This window comes from Anomaloglossus baeobatrachus, unplaced genomic scaffold, assembly GCF_048569485.1.
Source record: "Anomaloglossus baeobatrachus isolate aAnoBae1 unplaced genomic scaffold, aAnoBae1.hap1 Scaffold_249, whole genome shotgun sequence".
Classification (NCBI taxonomy): domain Eukaryota; kingdom Metazoa; phylum Chordata; class Amphibia; order Anura; family Aromobatidae; genus Anomaloglossus; species Anomaloglossus baeobatrachus.
This window is the reverse complement of record NW_027442085.1, coordinates 2,610-20,154: the sequence shown is the minus strand read 5'-3', so window position 1 is coordinate 20,154 and position 17,545 is coordinate 2,610. Positions and strand designations below refer to the sequence as shown.

The 17,545-nt window shown below is 54.5% G+C and overlaps 1 long non-coding RNA gene across 1 annotated transcript in view; it reads right to left on the bottom strand.

Moving 5' to 3' along the window:
* The window catches only part of LOC142262722 (uncharacterized), a 311,813-nt gene extending 295,186 nt beyond the window's left edge, over window positions 1-16,627 (bottom strand). Inside the window, exon 1 of the long non-coding RNA XR_012730037.1 lies at window positions 16,562-16,627. This is a non-coding gene — a long non-coding RNA (uncharacterized LOC142262722). The remainder of the gene's footprint in view (window positions 1-16,561) is intronic.
* Between the last annotated feature and the right edge of the window lie 918 nt (window positions 16,628-17,545).

Below are 17,545 nucleotides of genomic sequence, written 5' to 3'. Positions count from 1 at the left end.
ATGCTCGGGTGCTCTGTACTGGTAACTAGTGATGAGCGGGCACTGCCATGCTCGGGTGCTCAGTACTGGTAACTAGTGATGAGCGGGCACTACCATGCTCGGGTGCTCAGTACTGGTAACTAGTGATGAGCGGGCACTACAATGCTGAGGTGCTCAGTACTGGTAACTAGTGATGAGTGGGCACTACCATGCTCGGGTGCTCAGTACTGGTAACTAGTGATGAGCGGGCACTACAATGCTCAGGTGCTCAGTACTGGTAACTAGTGATGAGTGGGCACTACCATGCTCGGGTGCTCAGTACTGGTAACTAGTGATGAGCGGGCACTACAATGCTCAGGTGCTCAGTACTGGTAACTAGTGATGAGCGGGCACTACCATGCTCGGGTGCTCAGTACTGGTAACTAGTGATGAGCGGGCACTACCATGCTCGGGTGCTCAGTACTGGTAACTAGTGATGAGCAGGCACTACCATGCTCGGGTGCTCAGTACTGGTAACTAGTGATGAGTGGGCACTACCATGCTCGGGTGCTCAGTACTGGTAACTAGTGATGAGCGGGCACTACCATGCTCGGGTGCTCAGTACTGGTAACTAGTGATGAGCAGGCACTACCATGCTCGGGTGCTCAGTACTGGTAACTAGTGATGAGTGGGCACTACCATGCTCGGGTGCTCAGTACTGGTAACTAGTGATGAGCGGGCACTACCATGCTCGGGTGCTCAGTACTGGTAACTAGTGATGAGCAGGCACTACCATGCTCGGGTGCTCAGTACTGGTAACTAGTGATGAGTGGGCACTACCATGCTCGGGTGCTCAGTACTGGTAACTAGTGATGAGCGGGCACTACCATGCTCGGGTGCTCAGTACTGGTAACTAGTGATGAGCAGGCACTACCATGCTCGGGTGCTCAGTACTGGTAACTAGTGATGAGCAGGCACTACCATGCTCGGGTGCTCAGTACTGGTAACTAGTGATGAGTGGGCACTACCATGCTCGGGTGCTCAGTACTGGTAACTAGTGATGAGCGGGCACTACCATGCTCGGGTGCTCAGTACTGGTAACTAGTGATGAGCGGGCACTACCATGCTCAGGTGATCTGTACTGGTAACTAGTGATGAGCGGGCACTACCATGCTCAGGTGCTCAGTACTGGTAACTAGTGATGAGCGGACACTACCATGCTCAGGTGCTCAGTACTGGTAACTAGTGATGAGCGGGCACTACCATGCTCGGGTGCTCAGTACTGGTAACTAGTGATGAGCAGGCACTACCATGCTCGGGTGCTCAGTACTGGTAACTAGTGATGAGCGGGCACTACCATGCTCGGGTGCTCAGTACTGGTAACTAGTGATGAGCGGGCACTACCATGCTCGGGTGCTCAGTACTGGTAACTAGTGATGAGCAGGCACTACCATGCTCGGGTGCTCAGTACTGGTAACTAGTGATGAGCAGGCACTACCATGCTCGGGTGCTCAGTACTGGTAACTAGTGATGAGTGGGCACTACCATGCTCGGGTGCTCGGTACTGGTAACTAGTGATGAGCGGGCACTACCATGCTCGGGTGCTCAGTACTGGTAACTAGTGATGAGCGGGCACTACCATGCTCGGGTGCTCGGTACTGGTAACTAGTGATGAGCGGGCACTACCATGCTCGGGTGCTCAGTACTGGTAACTAGTGATGAGCGGGCACTACCATGCTCGGGTGCTCAGTACTGGTAACTAGTGATGAGCGGACACTACCATGCTCAGGTGCTCAGTACTGGTAACTAGTGATGAGCGGACACTACCATGCTCGGTGCTCAGTACTGGTAACTAGTGATGAGCGGGCACTACCATGCTCGGGTGCTCAGTACTGGTAACTAGTGATGAGCGGGCACTACCATGCTCGGGTGCTCAGTACTGGTAACTAGTGATGAGTGGTCACTACCATGCTCAGGTGCTCAGTACTGGTAACTAGTGATGAGCGGGCACTACCATGCTCAGGTGCTCAGTACTGGTAACTAGTGATGAGCGGGCACTACATGCTCAGGTGCTCAGTACTGGTAACTAGTGATGAGCGGGCACTACCATGCTCAGGTGCTCAGTACTGGTAACTAGTGATGAGCGGGCACTACCATGCTCGGGTGCTCAGTACTGGTAACTAGTGATGAGCGGGCACTACCATGCTCGGGTGCTCAGTACTGGTAACTAGTGATGAGCGGGCACTACCATGCTCGGGTGCTCAGTACTGGTAACTAGTGATGAGCGGGCACTACCATGCTCAGGTGCTCAGTACTGGTAACTAGTGATGAGCGGGCACTACCATGCTCGGGTGCTCAGTACTGGTAACTAGTGATGAGCGGGCACTACCATGCTCGGGTGCTCAGAACTGGTAACTAGTGATGAGCGGGCACTACCATGCTCGGGTGCTCTGTACTGGTAACTAGTGATGAGCGGGCACTACTATGCTCAGGTGCTCAGTACTGGTAACTAGTGATGAGCGGGCACTACCATGCTCAGGTGCTCAGTACTGGTAACTAGTGATGAGCGGGCACTACCATGCTCGGGTGCTCAGTACTGGTAACTAGTGATGAGCGGGCACTACCATGCTCGGGTGCTCAGTACTGGTAACTAGTGATGAGTGGGCACTACCATGCTCAGGTGCTCAGTACTGGTAACTAGTGATGAGTGGGCACTACCATGCTCGGGTGCTCAGTACTGGTAACTAGTGATGAGCGGGCACTACCATGCTCAGGTGCTCAGTACTGGTAACTAGTGATGAGTGGGCACTACCATGCTCGGGTGCTCTGTACTGGTAACTAGTGATGAGTGGGCACTACCATGCTCGGGTGCTCGGTACTGGTAACTAGTGATGAGCGGGCACTACCATGCTCGGGTGCTCAGTTCTGGTAACTAGTGATGAGCGGGCACTGACATGCTCGGGTGCTCAGTACTGGTAACTAGTGATGAGCGGGCACTACCATGCTCGGGTGCTCAGTACTGGTAACTAGTGATGAGCGGGCACTGCCATGCTCGGGTGCTCAGTACTGGTAACTAGTGATGAGCGGACACTACCATGCTCTGGTGCTCAGTACTGGTAACTAGTGATGAGCGGGCACTACCATGCTCAGGTGCTCAGTACTGGTAACTAGTGATGAGCGGGCACTACCATGCTCGGGTGCTCAGTACTGGTAACTAGTGATGAGCGGGCACTACCATGCTCGGGTGCTCTGTACTGGTAACTAGTGATGAGCAGGCACTGCCATGCTCGGGTGCTCAGTACTGGTAACTAGTGATGAGCGGGCACTACCATGCTCAGGTGTTCAGTACTGGTAACTAGTGATGAGCGGGCACTACCATGCTCTGGTGCTCAGTACTGGTAACTAGTGATGAGCGGGCACTACCATGCTCGGTTGCTCTGTACTGGTAACTAGTGATGAGTGGGCACTACCATGCTCCGGTGCTCGGTACTGGTAACTAGTGATGAGCGGGCACTACCATGCTCGGGTGCTCAGTACTGGTAACTAGTGATGAGCGGGCACTACCATGCTCGGGTGCTCTGTACTGGTAACTAGTGATGAGCGGGCACTACCATGCTCGGGTGCTCTGTACTGGTAACTAGTGATGAGCGGGCACTACCATGCTCGGGTGCTCGGTACTGGTAACTAGTGATGAGCGGGCACTGCCATGCTCGGGTGCTCTGTACTGGTATCTAGTGATGAGCGGGCACTACCATGTTCGGGTGCTCGGTACTGGTAACTAGTGATGAGCGGGCACTACCATGCTCAGGTGCTCTGTACTGGTAACTAGTGATGAGCGGGCACTACCATGCTCGGGTGCTCAGTACTGGTAACTAGTGATGAGCGGGCACTACCATGCTCAGGTGCTCAGTACTGGTAACTAGTGATGAGCGGGCACTGCCATGCTCAGGTGCTCAGTACTGGTAACTAGTGATGAGCGGGCACTACCATGCTCAGGTGCTCTGTACTGGTAACTAGTGATGAGCGGGCACTACCATGCTCAGGTGCTCTGTACTTGTAACTAGTGATGAGCGGGCACTACCATGCTCGGGTGCTCAGTACTGGTAACTAGTGATGAGCGGGCACTACCATGCTCGGGTGCTCTGTACTGGTAACTAGTGATGAGCGGGCACTACCATGCTCGGGTGCTCAGTACTGGTAACTAGTGATGAGCGGGCACTACCATGCTCGGGTGCTCTGTACTGGTAACTAGTGATGAGCGGGCACTGCCATGCTCGGGTGCTCAGTACTGGTAACTAGTGATGAGCGGGCACTACCATGCTCGGGTGCTCAGTACTGGTAACTAGTGATGAGCGGGCACTACAATGCTGAGGTGCTCAGTACTGGTAACTAGTGATGAGTGGGCACTACCATGCTCGGGTGCTCAGTACTGGTAACTAGTGATGAGCGGGCACTACAATGCTCAGGTGCTCAGTACTGGTAACTAGTGATGAGTGGGCACTACCATGCTCGGGTGCTCAGTACTGGTAACTAGTGATGAGCGGGCACTACAATGCTCAGGTGCTCAGTACTGGTAACTAGTGATGAGCGGGCACTACCATGCTCGGGTGCTCAGTACTGGTAACTAGTGATGAGCGGGCACTACCATGCTCGGGTGCTCAGTACTGGTAACTAGTGATGAGCAGGCACTACCATGCTCGGGTGCTCAGTACTGGTAACTAGTGATGAGTGGGCACTACCATGCTCGGGTGCTCAGTACTGGTAACTAGTGATGAGCGGGCACTACCATGCTCGGGTGCTCAGTACTGGTAACTAGTGATGAGCAGGCACTACCATGCTCGGGTGCTCAGTACTGGTAACTAGTGATGAGTGGGCACTACCATGCTCGGGTGCTCAGTACTGGTAACTAGTGATGAGCGGGCACTACCATGCTCGGGTGCTCAGTACTGGTAACTAGTGATGAGCAGGCACTACCATGCTCGGGTGCTCAGTACTGGTAACTAGTGATGAGTGGGCACTACCATGCTCGGGTGCTCAGTACTGGTAACTAGTGATGAGCGGGCACTACCATGCTCGGGTGCTCAGTACTGGTAACTAGTGATGAGCAGGCACTACCATGCTCGGGTGCTCAGTACTGGTAACTAGTGATGAGCAGGCACTACCATGCTCGGGTGCTCAGTACTGGTAACTAGTGATGAGTGGGCACTACCATGCTCGGGTGCTCAGTACTGGTAACTAGTGATGAGCGGGCACTACCATGCTCGGGTGCTCAGTACTGGTAACTAGTGATGAGCGGGCACTACCATGCTCAGGTGATCTGTACTGGTAACTAGTGATGAGCGGGCACTACCATGCTCAGGTGCTCAGTACTGGTAACTAGTGATGAGCGGACACTACCATGCTCAGGTGCTCAGTACTGGTAACTAGTGATGAGCGGGCACTACCATGCTCGGGTGCTCAGTACTGGTAACTAGTGATGAGCAGGCACTACCATGCTCGGGTGCTCAGTACTGGTAACTAGTGATGAGCGGGCACTACCATGCTCGGGTGCTCAGTACTGGTAACTAGTGATGAGCGGGCACTACCATGCTCGGGTGCTCAGTACTGGTAACTAGTGATGAGCAGGCACTACCATGCTCGGGTGCTCAGTACTGGTAACTAGTGATGAGCAGGCACTACCATGCTCGGGTGCTCAGTACTGGTAACTAGTGATGAGTGGGCACTACCATGCTCGGGTGCTCGGTACTGGTAACTAGTGATGAGCGGGCACTACCATGCTCGGGTGCTCAGTACTGGTAACTAGTGATGAGCGGGCACTACCATGCTCGGGTGCTCGGTACTGGTAACTAGTGATGAGCGGGCACTACCATGCTCGGGTGCTCAGTACTGGTAACTAGTGATGAGTGGGCACTACCATGCTCAGGTGCTCAGTACTGGTAACTAGTGATGAGCGGGCTCTACCATGCTCAGGTGCTCAGTACTGGTAACTAGTGATGAGCGGGCTCTACCATGCTCAGGTGCTCAGTACTGGTAACTAGTGATGAGCGGGCACTACCATGCTCAGGTGCTCAGTACTGGTAACTAGTGATGAGCGGGCACTACCATGCTCAGGTGTTCAGTACTGGTAACTAGTGATGAGTGGACACTACCATGCTCGGGTGCTCAGTACTGGTAACTAGTGATGAGCGGACACTACCATGCTCAGGTGCTCAGTACTGGTAACTAGTGATGAGCGGGCACTACCATGCTCGGGTGCTCAGTACTGGTAACTAGTGATGAGCAGGCACTACCATGCTCGGGTGCTCAGTACTGGTAACTAGTGATGAGTGGGCACTACCATGCTCGGGTGCTCAGTACTGGTAACTAGTGATGAGCGGGCACTACCATGCTCGGGTGCTCAGTACTGGTAACTAGTGATGAGCAGGCACTACCATGCTCGGGTGCTCAGTACTGGTAACTAGTGATGAGCGGGCACTACCATGCTCAGGTGCTCAGTACTGGTAACTAGTGATGAGCGGGCACTACCATGCTCGGGTGCTCAGTACTGATAACTAGTGATGAGCGGGCACTACCATGCTCGGGTGCTCAGTACTGGTAACTAGTGATGAGCGGACACTACCATGCTCGGGTGCTCAGTACTGGTAACTAGTGATGAGCGGGCACTGCCATGCTCGGGTGCTCAGTACTGGTAACTAGTGATGAGCGGGCACTGCCATGCTCAGGTGCTCAGTACTGGTAACTAGTGATGAGCGGGCACTGCCATGCTCGGGTGCTCAGTACTGGTAACTAGTGATGAGCGGGCACTACCATGCTCAGTACTGGTAACTAGTGATGAGCGGGCACTACCATGCTCGGGTGCTCAGTACTGGTAACTAGTGATGAGCGGGCACTACCATGCTCAGGTGCTCAGTACTGGTAACTAGTGATGAGCAGGCACTACCATGCTCAGGTGCTCAGTACTGGTAACTAGTGATGAGCGGGCACTACCATGCTCAGGTGTTCAGTACTGGTAACTAGTGATGAGTGGACACTACCATGCTCGGGTGCTCAGTACTGGTAACTAGTGATGAGCGGACACTACCATGCTCAGGTGCTCAGTACTGGTAACTAGTGATGAGCGGGCACTACCATGCTCGGGTGCTCAGTACTGGTAACTAGTGATGAGCAGGCACTACCATGCTCGGGTGCTCAGTACTGGTAACTAGTGATGAGTGGGCACTACCATGCTCGGGTGCTCAGTACTGGTAACTAGTGATGAGCGGGCACTACCATGCTCGGGTGCTCAGTACTGGTAACTAGTGATGAGCAGGCACTACCATGCTCGGGTGCTCAGTACTGGTAACTAGTGATGAGCGGGCACTACCATGCTCAGGTGCTCAGTACTGGTAACTAGTGATGAGCGGGCACTACCATGCTCGGGTGCTCAGTACTGATAACTAGTGATGAGCGGGCACTACCATGCTCGGGTGCTCAGTACTGGTAACTAGTGATGAGCGGACACTACCATGCTCGGGTGCTCAGTACTGGTAACTAGTGATGAGCGGGCACTGCCATGCTCGGGTGCTCAGTACTGGTAACTAGTGATGAGCGGGCACTGCCATGCTCAGGTGCTCAGTACTGGTAACTAGTGATGAGCGGGCACTGCCATGCTCGGGTGCTCAGTACTGGTAACTAGTGATGAGCGGGCACTACCATGCTCAGTACTGGTAACTAGTGATGAGCGGGCACTACCATGCTCGGGTGCTCAGTACTGGTAACTAGTGATGAGCGGGCACTGCCATGCTCAGGTGCTCAGTACTGGTAACTAGTGATGAGCGGGCACTACCATGCTCAGGTGCTCAGTACTGGTAACTAGTGATGAGCGGACACTACCATGCTCAGGTGCTCAGTACTGGTAACTAGTGATGAGCGGGCACTACCATGCTCAGGTGCTCAGTACTGGTAACTAGTGATGAGCGGGCACTGCCATGCTCGGGTGCTCAGTACTGGTAACTAGTGATGAGCGGGCACTACCATGCTCGGGTGCTCAGTACTGGTAACTAGTGATGAGCGGGCACTACCATGCTCGGGTGCTCTGTACTGGTAACTAGTGATGAGCGGGCACTGCCATGCTCGGGTGCTCAGTACTGGTAACTAGTGATGAGCGGGCACTACCATGCTCGGGTGCTCAGTACTGGTAACTAGTGATGAGCGGGCACTACAATGCTGAGGTGCTCAGTACTGGTAACTAGTGATGAGTGGGCACTACCATGCTCGGGTGCTCAGTACTGGTAACTAGTGATGAGCGGGCACTACAATGCTCAGGTGCTCAGTACTGGTAACTAGTGATGAGTGGGCACTACCATGCTCGGGTGCTCAGTACTGGTAACTAGTGATGAGCGGGCACTACAATGCTCAGGTGCTCAGTACTGGTAACTAGTGATGAGCGGGCACTACCATGCTCGGGTGCTCAGTACTGGTAACTAGTGATGAGCGGGCACTACCATGCTCGGGTGCTCAGTACTGGTAACTAGTGATGAGCAGGCACTACCATGCTCGGGTGCTCAGTACTGGTAACTAGTGATGAGTGGGCACTACCATGCTCGGGTGCTCAGTACTGGTAACTAGTGATGAGCGGGCACTACCATGCTCGGGTGCTCAGTACTGGTAACTAGTGATGAGCAGGCACTACCATGCTCGGGTGCTCAGTACTGGTAACTAGTGATGAGTGGGCACTACCATGCTCGGGTGCTCAGTACTGGTAACTAGTGATGAGCGGGCACTACCATGCTCGGGTGCTCAGTACTGGTAACTAGTGATGAGCAGGCACTACCATGCTCGGGTGCTCAGTACTGGTAACTAGTGATGAGTGGGCACTACCATGCTCGGGTGCTCAGTACTGGTAACTAGTGATGAGCGGGCACTACCATGCTCGGGTGCTCAGTACTGGTAACTAGTGATGAGCAGGCACTACCATGCTCGGGTGCTCAGTACTGGTAACTAGTGATGAGCAGGCACTACCATGCTCGGGTGCTCAGTACTGGTAACTAGTGATGAGTGGGCACTACCATGCTCGGGTGCTCAGTACTGGTAACTAGTGATGAGCGGGCACTACCATGCTCGGGTGCTCAGTACTGGTAACTAGTGATGAGCGGGCACTACCATGCTCAGGTGATCTGTACTGGTAACTAGTGATGAGCGGGCACTACCATGCTCAGGTGCTCAGTACTGGTAACTAGTGATGAGCGGACACTACCATGCTCAGGTGCTCAGTACTGGTAACTAGTGATGAGCGGGCACTACCATGCTCGGGTGCTCAGTACTGGTAACTAGTGATGAGCAGGCACTACCATGCTCGGGTGCTCAGTACTGGTAACTAGTGATGAGCGGGCACTACCATGCTCGGGTGCTCAGTACTGGTAACTAGTGATGAGCGGGCACTACCATGCTCGGGTGCTCAGTACTGGTAACTAGTGATGAGCAGGCACTACCATGCTCGGGTGCTCAGTACTGGTAACTAGTGATGAGCAGGCACTACCATGCTCGGGTGCTCAGTACTGGTAACTAGTGATGAGTGGGCACTACCATGCTCGGGTGCTCGGTACTGGTAACTAGTGATGAGCGGGCACTACCATGCTCGGGTGCTCAGTACTGGTAACTAGTGATGAGCGGGCACTACCATGCTCGGGTGCTCGGTACTGGTAACTAGTGATGAGCGGGCACTACCATGCTCGGGTGCTCAGTACTGGTAACTAGTGATGAGTGGGCACTACCATGCTCAGGTGCTCAGTACTGGTAACTAGTGATGAGCGGGCTCTACCATGCTCAGGTGCTCAGTACTGGTAACTAGTGATGAGCGGGCTCTACCATGCTCAGGTGCTCAGTACTGGTAACTAGTGATGAGCGGGCACTACCATGCTCAGGTGCTCAGTACTGGTAACTAGTGATGAGCGGGCACTACCATGCTCAGGTGTTCAGTACTGGTAACTAGTGATGAGTGGACACTACCATGCTCGGGTGCTCAGTACTGGTAACTAGTGATGAGCGGACACTACCATGCTCAGGTGCTCAGTACTGGTAACTAGTGATGAGCGGGCACTACCATGCTCGGGTGCTCAGTACTGGTAACTAGTGATGAGCAGGCACTACCATGCTCGGGTGCTCAGTACTGGTAACTAGTGATGAGTGGGCACTACCATGCTCGGGTGCTCAGTACTGGTAACTAGTGATGAGCGGGCACTACCATGCTCGGGTGCTCAGTACTGGTAACTAGTGATGAGCAGGCACTACCATGCTCGGGTGCTCAGTACTGGTAACTAGTGATGAGCGGGCACTACCATGCTCAGGTGCTCAGTACTGGTAACTAGTGATGAGCGGGCACTACCATGCTCGGGTGCTCAGTACTGATAACTAGTGATGAGCGGGCACTACCATGCTCGGGTGCTCAGTACTGGTAACTAGTGATGAGCGGACACTACCATGCTCGGGTGCTCAGTACTGGTAACTAGTGATGAGCGGGCACTGCCATGCTCGGGTGCTCAGTACTGGTAACTAGTGATGAGCGGGCACTGCCATGCTCAGGTGCTCAGTACTGGTAACTAGTGATGAGCGGGCACTGCCATGCTCGGGTGCTCAGTACTGGTAACTAGTGATGAGCGGGCACTACCATGCTCAGTACTGGTAACTAGTGATGAGCGGGCACTACCATGCTCGGGTGCTCAGTACTGGTAACTAGTGATGAGCGGGCACTACCATGCTCAGGTGCTCAGTACTGGTAACTAGTGATGAGCAGGCACTACCATGCTCAGGTGCTCAGTACTGGTAACTAGTGATGAGCGGGCACTACCATGCTCAGGTGTTCAGTACTGGTAACTAGTGATGAGTGGACACTACCATGCTCGGGTGCTCAGTACTGGTAACTAGTGATGAGCGGACACTACCATGCTCAGGTGCTCAGTACTGGTAACTAGTGATGAGCGGGCACTACCATGCTCGGGTGCTCAGTACTGGTAACTAGTGATGAGCAGGCACTACCATGCTCGGGTGCTCAGTACTGGTAACTAGTGATGAGTGGGCACTACCATGCTCGGGTGCTCAGTACTGGTAACTAGTGATGAGCGGGCACTACCATGCTCGGGTGCTCAGTACTGGTAACTAGTGATGAGCAGGCACTACCATGCTCGGGTGCTCAGTACTGGTAACTAGTGATGAGCGGGCACTACCATGCTCAGGTGCTCAGTACTGGTAACTAGTGATGAGCGGGCACTACCATGCTCGGGTGCTCAGTACTGATAACTAGTGATGAGCGGGCACTACCATGCTCGGGTGCTCAGTACTGGTAACTAGTGATGAGCGGACACTACCATGCTCGGGTGCTCAGTACTGGTAACTAGTGATGAGCGGGCACTGCCATGCTCGGGTGCTCAGTACTGGTAACTAGTGATGAGCGGGCACTGCCATGCTCAGGTGCTCAGTACTGGTAACTAGTGATGAGCGGGCACTGCCATGCTCGGGTGCTCAGTACTGGTAACTAGTGATGAGCGGGCACTACCATGCTCAGTACTGGTAACTAGTGATGAGCGGGCACTACCATGCTCGGGTGCTCAGTACTGGTAACTAGTGATGAGCGGGCACTGCCATGCTCAGGTGCTCAGTACTGGTAACTAGTGATGAGCGGGCACTACCATGCTCAGGTGCTCAGTACTGGTAACTAGTGATGAGCGGACACTACCATGCTCAGGTGCTCAGTACTGGTAACTAGTGATGAGCGGGCACTACCATGCTCAGGTGCTCAGTACTGGTAACTAGTGATGAGCGGGCACTGCCATGCTCGGGTGCTCAGTACTGGTAACTAGTGATGAGCGGGCACTACCATGCTCGGGTGCTCAGTACTGGTAACTAGTGATGAGCGGGCACTACCATGCTCGGGTGCTCAGTACTGGTAACTAGTGATGAGCGGGCACTGCCATGCTCGGGTGCTCAGTACTGGTAATTATAAGGGTTTTTTTAGCTTTATGTTACATATTTATAAGTTGCGTTACATGCAGAAAACAGTTGTTACACAATGAAAATAATATTGTTCTCTGATTTGGGCTACAAAAAAAAAAAAAATAAAAATTAGACGCTGCCTTCCCTTTAAGCATTTTTTTGGTTACAATTAGAATCTAGGCAGAGCTTTGTTGCAATGCATCAGTTGAAGCAATCCTCATTAATATTAGGCTATGTGCGCACGTTGCGTTCCGTCCCTGTAGACATTTCTGCAGCAATGTGAACAGCACACGTGCGCTTCAGATCGCTGCAGAAAGAGTCCGTAATGAAAAGCCGATTCCATGTGCTCTGGATGCAGCCCCTCCTATAGACAGAGCGGGGGCTGCATGCAGAGCGCAGGAAAGAAGTGACATGTTGCTTTTTAGAACGCGCGCTTCGGCAGCAGCTGAAATGTTGCGCTCTAATACGCCACGTGCGCATGGGTTAGGCACAATCTTCATAGATTATGCTGCGGTGCAGAACGCAGCGTAGCTGCATGAAAATACGCTACGTGCGCACATAGCCTAACACACATTTCTCCCATACAAGCCCTTCTACCTTGACTGATACACTGTAGCAAAACCTCAGCTGTGGGAGCAGGAAATCGGTCAAGATAGATTTCATTTACTGACTGCAAGCAGAGGTCATTGATCATATAAAACAAGGCAATCTTAATTAGCTCAGCAGTGCGCACAAATTGGGTAAAAATGTCAGTAAGATCCCGCCTAGTCTCCCACAAATTCCAGCAGAGTGAGGTGCCAGTGCCCAGGAGGGGCCGGGTCTATGGAAATAGGCATAAGGTGAGCGGGGACAGTCACATGCTCCGATCACTGCTGCCACGATGATTGTCTGCAGCTTTCACTGCAATCTGCACCTAGAGCCTGATGTGAACCCATTACAGCCGGGCGTAATGAGGACTCTATCGCCACCTACTGGTCAAAAATGTGCATTACTTCAGCAAGGACAACTCCAGTTCATGTGAATGGCCCCCAACACATGCAGAACATGGTGGCAACATTTAGCCCCCCAAACTATAGGTAATGGCTGCACAAGATGGACCCTGCAAAGAGAAATCCATGACAAGCAGGCCAGCGGACGGGCATGGATCCTGTGTAATCCTGATAAGACAGTGGAGGACATATATACAGAGGGCAGGGGGGGAGACATATATACAGAGGGCAGGGGGGGACATATATATACAGAGGGCAGGGGGGGAGACATATATACAGAGGGCAGGGGGGGAGACATATATACAGAGGGCGGGGGGGGACATATATACAGAGGGCAGGGGGGGGACATATATATACAGAGGCCAGGGGGGGACATATATATACAGAGGCCAGGGGGGGACATATATATACAGAGGGCAGGGGGGGACATATATATACAGAGGGCAAGGGGGACATATATATATACAGAGGGCAAGGGGGGACATATATATACAGAGGGCAGGGGGGGACATATATACAGAGGGCGGGGGGGACATATATATACAGAGGGCAGGGGGGGGACATATATACAGAGGGCAGGGGGGGACATATATACAGAAGGCAGGGGGGGACATATATATACAGAGGGCAGGGGGGGACATATATACAGAGGGCAGGGGGGGACATATATATACAGAGGGCAGGGGGGGACATATATACAGAGGGCAGGGGGGGACATATATACAGAGGGCAGGGGGGGACATATATACAGAGGGCAGGGGGGGACATATATACAGAGGGCAGGGGGGGGACATATATATACAGAGGGCAGGGGGGGACATATATACAGAGGGCAGGGGGGGACATATATATACAGAGGGCAGGGGGGGACATATATACAGAGGGCAGGGGGGGACATATATACAGAGGGCAGGGGGGGGACATATATACAGAGGGCAGGGGGGGACATATATATACAGAGGGCAGGGGGGGACATATATATACAGAGGGCAGGGGGGGACATATATACAGAGGGCAGGGGGGGACATATATATACAGAGGGCAGGGGGGGACATATATACAGAGGGCAGGGGGGGACATATATATACAGAGGGCAGGGGGGGACATATATACAGAGGGCAGGGGGGGACATATATATACAGAGGGCAGGGGGGACATATATATACAGAGGGCAGGGGGGGGACATATATATACAGAGGGCAGGGGGGGGACATATATACAGAGGGCAGGGGGGGGACATATATACAGAGGGCAGGGGGGGACATATATACAGAGGGCAGGGGGGGACATATATACAGAGGGCAGGGGGGGACATATACACAGAGGGCAGGGGGGGGACATATATACAGAGGGCAGGGGGGGACATATATACAGAGGGCAGGGGGGGGACATATATATACAGAGGGCAGGGGGGATATATATACAGAGGGCAGGGGGGGGACATATATATACAGAGGGCAGGGGGGGACATATATATACAGAGGGCAGGGGGGGGACATATATACAAAGGGTAGGGGGGGACATATATGCAGGGGGGGATATATATACAGAGGGCAGGGGGGACATATATACAGAGGGCAGGGGGGGGACATATATACAGAGGGCAGGGGGGGACATATATACAGAGGGCAGGGGGGGACATATATACAGAGGGCAGGGGGGGACATATATACAGAGGGCAGGGGGGGACATATATACAGAGGGCAGGGGGGGGACATATATACAGAGGGCAGGGGGGGACATATATACAGAGGGCAGGGGGGGACATATATATACAGAGGGCAGGGGGTGGGCATATATATACAGAGGGCAGGGGGTGGGCATATATACAGAGGGCAGGGGGGGGCATATATACAGAGGGCAGGGGGGGGCATATATACAGAGGGCAGGGGGGGGACATATATACAGAGGGGCGGGGGGGGGGCATATATACAGAGGGCAGGGGGGGGCATATATACAGAGGGCAGGGGGGGCATATATACAGAGGGCAGGGGGGGGCATATATACAGAGGGCAGGGGGGGACATATATACAGAGGGCAGGGGGGACATATATACAGAGGGCAGGGGGGGACATATATACAGAGGGCAGGGGGGGGGACATATATACAGAGGGCAGGGGGGGCATATATACAGAGGGCAGGGGGGGCATATATACAGAGGGCAGGGGGGGGGGGCATATATACAGAGGGCAGGGGGGGCATATATACAGAGGGCAGGGGGGGGCATATATACAGAGGGGCAGGGGGGGCATATATACAGAGGGCAGGGGGGGGGCATATATACAGAGGGCAGGGGGGGACATATATACAGAGGGCAGGGGGGGACATATATACAGAGGGCAGGGGGGGACATATATACAGAGGGCAGGGGGGACATATATACAGAGGGCAGGGGGGACATATATACAGAGGGCAGGGGGGGACATATATACAGAGGGCAGGGGGGACATATATACAGAGGGCAGGGGGGGGGACATATATACAGAGGGCAGGGGGGACATATATACAGAGGGCAGGGGGGACATATATACAGAGGGCAGGGGGGGGGGCATATATACAGAGGGCAGGGGGGGGGCATATATACAGAGGGCAGGGGGGGACATATATACAGAGGGCAGGGGGGACATATATACAGAGGGCAGGGGGGGCATATATACAGAGGGCAGGGGGGACATAGATACAGAGGGCAGGGGGGGGACATATATACAGAGGGCAGGGGGGGACATATATACAGAGGGCAGGGGGGGACATATATACAGAGGGCAGGGGGGACATATATACAGAGGGCAGGGGGGACATATATACAGAGGGCAGGGGGGGGACATATATACAGAGGGCAGGGGGGGCATATATACAGAGGGCAGGGGGGGGGACATATATACAGAGGGCAGGGGGGGGACATATATACAGAGGGCAGGGGGGGGGCATATATACAGAGGGCAGGGGGGACATATATACAGAGGGCAGGGGGGACATATATACAGAGGGCAGGGGGGGGACATATATACAGAGGGCAGGGGGGGGCATATATACAGAGGGCAGGGGGGGACATATATACAGAGGGCAGGGGGGACATATATACAGAGGGCAGGGGGGGGCATATATACAGAGGGGCAGGGGGGGGGACATATATACAGAGGGCAGGGGGGACATATATACAGAGGGCAGGGGGGACATATATACAGAGGGCAGGGGGGGGACATATATACAGAGGGCAGGGGGGGGCATATATACAGAGGGCAGGGGGGGACATATATACAGAGGGCAGGGGGGGGCATATATACAGAGGGCAGGGGGGGACATATATACAGAGGGCAGGGGGGACATATATACAGAGGGCAGGGGGGGGGACATATATACAGAGGGCGGGGGGGGGACATATATACAGAGGGCAGGGGGGGGCATATATACAGAGGGCAGGGGGGGCATATATACAGAGGGCAGGGGGGGGCATATATACAGAGGGCAGGGGGGGGCATATATACAGAGGGCAGGGGGGACATATATACAGAGGGCAGGGGGGGGGGACATATATACAGAGGGCAGGGGGGGGGGGACATATATACAGAGGGCAGGGGGGGGGCATATATACAGAGGGCCAGGCACTGCAACCAATACTGTATATTTCCACGGTCCAAGTGACTCACCAGAAGCCGCCGATGCCCCGGAAGCAGAACAGGCCCTTCCTATGGAAAGCTCCTGCTCCTCTGCAGACACGCCGCCCCTCCCCCGGGGGAGAAATGCCGGGCTCCCCACTCAGGAGAGGATGGAGGCCGCAGCCAAAGAGGAGCTGATACAGGCTGCAGGAGAGGAGGCAGAGCGAAACATGGAGGCCGCACAGCGCCACATCCCCAGCAGGAGAGGAGGCAGAGCGAAACATGGAGGCCGCACAGCGCCACATCCCCAGCAGGAGAGGAGGCAGAGCGAAACATGGAGGCCGCACAGCGCCACATCCCCAGCAGGAGAGGAGGCAGAGCGAAACATGGAGGCCGCACAGCGCCACATCCCCAGCAGGAGAGGAGGCAGAGCGAAACATGGAGGCCGCACAGCGCCACATCCCCAGGAGGAGAGGAGGCAGAGCGAAACATGGAGGCCGCACAGCACCACATCCCCAGGAGGAGAGGAGGCAGAGCGAAACATGGAGGCCGCACAGCGCCACATCCCCAGCAGGAGAGGAGGCAGAGCGACACATGGAGGCCGCACAGCGCCACATCCCCAGCAGGAGAGGAGGCAGAGCGAAACATGGAGGCCGCACAGCGCCACATCCCCAGCAGGAGAGGAGGCAGAGCGACACATGGAGGCCGCACAGCGCCACATCCCCAGCAGGAGAGGAGGCAGAGCGAAACATGGAGGCCGCACAGCGCCACATCCCCAGCAGGAGAGGAGGCAGAGCGAAACATGGAGGCCGCACAGCGCCACATCCCCAGCAGGAGAGGAGGCAGAGCGAAACATGGAGGCCGCACAGCGCCACATCCCCAGGAGGAGAGGAGGCAGAGCGAAACATGGAGGCCGCACAGCGCCACATCCCCAGGAGGAGAGGAGGCAGAGCGAAACATGGAGGCCGCACAGCGCCACATCCCCAGCAGGAGAGGACGCAGAGCGAAACATGGAGGCCGCACAGCGCCACATCC